This window comes from Panthera uncia (genome assembly GCF_023721935.1).
Source record: "Panthera uncia isolate 11264 chromosome B2 unlocalized genomic scaffold, Puncia_PCG_1.0 HiC_scaffold_24, whole genome shotgun sequence".
NCBI lineage: Eukaryota > Metazoa > Chordata > Mammalia > Carnivora > Felidae > Panthera > Panthera uncia.
The window spans coordinates 88702881-88708880 of record NW_026057580.1 but is presented as its reverse complement, the minus strand read 5'-3'; positions in this window follow the sequence as shown (position 1 = coordinate 88708880).

Below are 6000 nucleotides of genomic sequence, written 5' to 3'. Positions count from 1 at the left end.
ATGAAAAAAAAACCGATTCCTTCAGGCCCACTGTCACACTGGGACATCAACTTGGAAAAAAATTTTTTTTTTAATGTTTGTTTATTTATTTTTGAGAGAGAGCCAGAGTGCAGGCAGGGGAGGGGTGGAGGGGGGGAGAACACAGAATCCGAAGCAGGCTGCAAGCTCTGAGGTGTCAGCACAGAGCCCGACGCGGGGCTCGAACTCAAGAACCATGAGATCATGACCTGAGCCAAAGTCGGAGGCTTAACTGACTGAGCCACCCAGGCACCCCAGAAAAAACTTTCTCGTATAATACAGCCCTCGTGCTGTCTCTTTCTTCTACTCAACCAACCTTTCTACCATCCTTACTGGGGACTCAAAAGGAAGGTTGGGTAACAAACCCCTCTAGTAAAGGATGGTCTGGGGGCTCGGTAAGGTATGTGTGACAATCCCATTGCACCTCTCATTCCCTCTATTCCACTAATCTGCAGGTCATGGTGCTACCTTATTTTAAGTTGTTAGCAGTTGAAATGTATTTGATAGTGAGGGCATGTTTCGTTGTATTTATTAGTCACATATATATTCCTTGTCAGTGGATTGTATCTACACTTGGTCCACTTTCCTATTGGTAAACTTACTGATTGGCATGAACTATAAGTAATAGCATAATCTTCTGTCATGTTTCTGAAAACCCTTTTCCAAGTTTATTGCTGATCCGTTAATCTTGCCTCTGATAGGTTTTGATGTATCAGGTTTGAGTATGTTTTATGCACTCAAATATGCTGGATCTTTTTTCTCCCTCGGTGATTACTTCCTTTTTTTTTTTTTTCCTAAAATCAGGGCTCAGATTATTATTTATAGAAATTACTTCTTTTTGTAGTTTTATTTGTTGCCATTACTTTATGACGTATCTGAAACTTATTTGGTTGTGATATTAAGATCTAGTTTATTTAACCCACTGTCACAGCATCATTCATTGAATTCCTTCCCGTGTGGTTCATTCAATTTTTAAAGTTTCGCTTTATTAAATTATTTCATTGGGCTTGTTAACATTAGTTTTGCTTAATTTTGTTTGTGGTGGTAACTCTGCCGTGTGGAAAATGCTTCAATTACTGAGATTTGTTTCTAGATCTCCTTTTCTATCTCTTTGATCTGCCTTGAACCTAGGATACTCCGCTGTGTTACTACAGTTCTGTATATGTTTTTAGTAGCCAGTAGAGCAAGTCCTCCAGCATTCTTTTCCAGAAATTTCTTTGACTTCTTGCCTTTTTAGCCTTCTGGATGCTTATGAATTCAAGGAAATCTGACTAGGGTTTGCACTATTAATAAATAATACTACCTCCATAACCTGCTTTGAGAAAAATTGCCACCTTTACAACACCAGGGCTCATATCCATCAACAGTGGTAGAAAGATTCTTTCTTTTTATTAAAAAAAAAAATCATGGTAAAGGGGTTAAAAGACAAGGATGATCAGGTCAAAACTACAGAGAAAACTTGAGGTAAAGGCCCACTTTCTGGACTCAAGGCCAAAAATGCCAATCTCCCCATTTCCCACCCCTACACAACTGAACATTCTCACTCTTACTGTGTGCACATTCTTCGCGATGAGAAGGATTTTTTCTTCTTTCAACTCTTAGTTGTGCACGTGGTAGGTTCAGATCACTTATGCGAAATCTTGACGTTGCATCTATTGATGCATTGATGCATTTTAGCTTCCATTTGAAGGGCAAAGGAAGCATCGTACATCTTCTAACACCAGCGGGAGATTATGAAAAGGAAAAGGAAAATGATCAAAGTCAGCTAATCTCCTAACTCTCTTCTTTAAACAGAGGGTGAACCGAAGCTAAAAGCCCTCAGATGTATGGGCCAATTCTCTCCCTGATCCTGGAGAGTTAAAGATGGCATGTTCCCCATGTAAGGCTTGCTTCATGAAGGAAACCACAGTGAATCTATTATGTGAGAGCTCTCATTTCAGGATGTTGCTGCAAGAATTCCTTAGAGTTTTTCCTGTAACCTTGAGCAATCCCCCTAGACATCATTCACCAGTCACACACAACTGTATGCAATCATACATTACAAAAAGTTTTCTTAATCTTCTATTAGATTAGAAAACAGTATTTTTTCAAAAATGTTTTTAGTGATTCTTCCCCCTAGGGCTTATAATTGCTACCTTTATTTGTGACAGTAGGGAACAACCAGAATTCTTTTTTTTTTAACGTTTTTATTTATTTTTTGAGACAGAGAGAGACAGAGCATGAACGGGGGAGGGTCAGAGAGAGGGAGACACAGGCTCCAGGCTCTGAGCTGTCAGCACAGAGCCCGACGCGGGGCTCGAACTCACGGACCGCGAGATCATGACCTGAGCGGAAGTCGGACGCTTAACTGACTGAGCCACCCAGATGCCCCCAGAATTCTTACATGAAGAGAATTTCTCAATACACTTCGGCTCAGGCCATCCTGTCCTAGTGCGACCGTAAATACCTGATTATTATTTGACCACACATAAAGGGCTGGGTTGCAGGCTGCCAGCTTCCCATTGCTTTTTTTTCTTTTTTTTTTTTTCCTGGATGTTTTGGAAATATTAGAAAAGGTAATTATAATATGATATTATATTATTATATTTTATACATATTATAATATTATAAAAGATAAAGCAGAGAAATTAGGGAAAAGTGGTGTCTGATGAAAACATGGGTGATTTATTTATTTGTTCTTTTAATTTTTTTAATGTTTATTTATTTTTGAGACAGACAGAGACAGAGTGTGAGCAGGGCAGGGGCAGAGAGAAAGAGAGACAGAATCTGGAGCAGGCTCCAGGCTCTGAGCAAACTGTCAGCACAGAGCCCGACACGGGGCTCGAACTCACAAACCGCAAGATCATGACCTGAGTCGAAGTTGGACACTTAACCAACGGAGCCACCCAGGTGCCCTGAAAACATGGGTGATTTAAATCTGACTATTCCTCAAATATGAATTTCTTTTTACCAATTTCCTTCTCACTAAAGAAAAAATACTTCCTTGGCCCATAGCAGAAGAGTCAATATTGGACAATGTTTCGGAAGGGCATAAATACTGGACTTTTTCAGAAAGACAAAATTTTTTCTCAGATGGGACTAAAACGACATTAATTCATTGGCTAAGGACAATCCTTCTTTTCCCCTCTACTTTTGCCATTGTGTAATCACCACACTTTAAATCTGAGAAATGACTTTGTTTGATATTTTTTTTATGATTCTATTATATAATTTCCATGCTTGTCTGTCAGGAACAGTATATTGAGTTGAGAATTATTAATTTTGAGAAAAGCAGGGTATGCTGTTGCTAGCTTTCCTTCCAGCTATGAGACTGAAATCTTTACAGGATTTTGGAGGTAATTGCTACCAACGAGGAATTCTGACATGAGCATACATGTCTGTTTGTAACTTTAAGAAATTAAGAACATGATAAAGCTCACGTGGCATACCAAATATCCGAATTGGGTTGTAAAGCCCCTATTAATTGCAGGATCAAATCAAAATTGTCACACGTGAAAATGAATATGGTACAAATTACTTCCAGGAGGCAGGGTGTTTCGGGATTCTACTGTCCTGCTCTGTGCTTTGACTGGAAAGTCTTCTTCGGTTTGGGGCCCAAGGATAGAGCTGAGAGGGCATTGCATGATAACTGAGTAAAGGATTTGAAAAGGTGGCATTCAGACTACACTCACACTCTACCTCTTTTATTTCCAGGGCTTTTAGGGCATCCTTAGAGACAGTCCATTTTACCTAAGATATTTAGACAGTAGAGAGTACTGAGGAAAGAAATGTCCGTCCTGAAAAAAGAGTTCAAATCATGTTGGAAGGGCTTGTGTTTACACACAAAGAAAGACGAATAAGATTTAAGACACGAGATATAATCCACTGACTTTGTGTTAAATGGTTATGTGCTATCTGTAACAGAGGGGAATAAGGTCTCCATGGCGCTTTTAAAATTTGTTTATTTATTTTGAGAGGTGGAGAGGGGCAGAGAGGGGGGGAGAGAGAATCCCAAGCAGGTTCCATGCTGTCAACACAGAGCCCGACGTAAGGCTCAAATTCACAACCCGTGAGAACATGACCTGAGCTGAAATCAAGTCAGACACTTAACCAACTTAGCCACCCGGGCACCCTTCTGTGGCATTTTTTTTTTAACGTTTATTTATTTTTGAGACAGAGAGAGACAGAGCATGAACGGGGGAGGGTCAGAGAGAGAGGGAGACACAGAATCTGAAACAGGCTCCAGGCTCTGAGCCATCAGCACAGAGCCCGACGCAGGGCTCGAACTCACAGACCGTGAGATTATGACCTGAGCCGAAGTCGGCCACTTAACTGACTGAGCCACCCAGGCGCCCCTGTGGCATTTTTTAAAATGAACAAACATCTTTTTATAACGTATGGAAAAAATCTTTATAACCAACAACAATGGGATCTGGTGTGCCTAGCATCAACATTCATTCATCTGTACACTTTTATTACAAATTTGATATACCAGATAATGGTAAATTATACCAGATAACAATAAAAAAATTTCAGTGGTTCCTATTGTCTACCATTGATCTGTAGCCAGATTTCATGGACAGTCTCTTTATTTGGCCAGTGACTATCATCATCGTTTTATTGTAAGAACATAAAACTGCTCAGAGAGTCTTGACTTTATTTCCCCAAATCCTACTTTCCCCGTGGCACAGCGGAATGTTTTAGGAGCCTAACTCTGCTTTCAGTGGAAGACACTACCACACTATTCTGCCACTTCGAACAGCCGTGTGTGTAAACTCCATTCTTGAACACCAACCACCTAAATTTGCAAAGCCTTTGGAATCCTTAAGATCAAAGCATCTTTTAGCTGTACATTTCTATTATTAATTTGGATGCGAATTGAAAAGTTGGCCTGGTGGGCAGAATTGAATTGCACTGCTGATTTTATTAAGCTGATCAAACTTCACTAACCTGTAGCAATTCTTTTCCATCTACTGTTCAGGATAAACAGATGCTCAAACTAATCCCAGCAAATACCAAGTAATAACTTTTCATTTCAGTGCGGGCCATGGCAGGCACAGGTGAGGACAGTTAAGCGGTTGCAGGCTATCCTGCTGTTTAAAGCAACCAGCCATCTCTCTAGAATCGTGTTATTACTGCAGCAGATGCCCCAGCTTGGTGAATAGCTGGAATTTTTCCGTGCCTGGAGATGCTATAAATTTGTCTTACTCTTTTTGTATCCATAATACCTGGTGCAAAGTAGTTGTTCGTTATCAAATATTGAGTGCTGATAAATGGGCCTGCTATTTGGCATCGTTTTTGTTTTGGTTAGCCAGGTTTGTTTACGCAATGGAGCAAAATGTACGTAACACACACAGATCATTTAAAGACATTTCTTGAATTGTGGAGATTATTATCCACCTAGTTCGCTGGAAAGGATCTAGGAGAGCTTGTAATGAAAGTCATTTATCAGTTGTTTTAAGAATTAGATGAGACTATATTTTTGAAAATTGTTCTTGGTTTGACAAATTTTTAATAATTATCATCATCATCCATCAGAATTCCAACGCCAAAAGGTGCAAGGTCACATAATGAAGGAGTTGTGTGAAGGTCATTATGCCAATGTAAAAAAACCCAAAAAACCAAAACCAAAAAACACCATCTCCATTCCAGTCTCAAATTGCTTGGCCAGACTTCAACCCTAGTATTACCTTGTTTACTGAGTATAATGCTTTACATTATTGTGCATCAGGGTTGATGCATTCTGTTCCCAGTTCTATTAACTCACTAATTTTGTAAATACAGAGCAGTCACTGAACTTACTGAGCCTCATTTTTTTAAACCTATAAAACGCTACCATTGGCTACTCCTCTGTGCTTCCAGAAGACCTGACTGTTACTGCCATTACCAGACCTGTGTCAAGTGATGTTCTGATCTTTTTACCTTTATTAATTCATTTAATCTTCACCAAAAAAATGATGTACATTTTCCTCATTTCTCCTCTTCTTTCCTTCATTTCGTTCC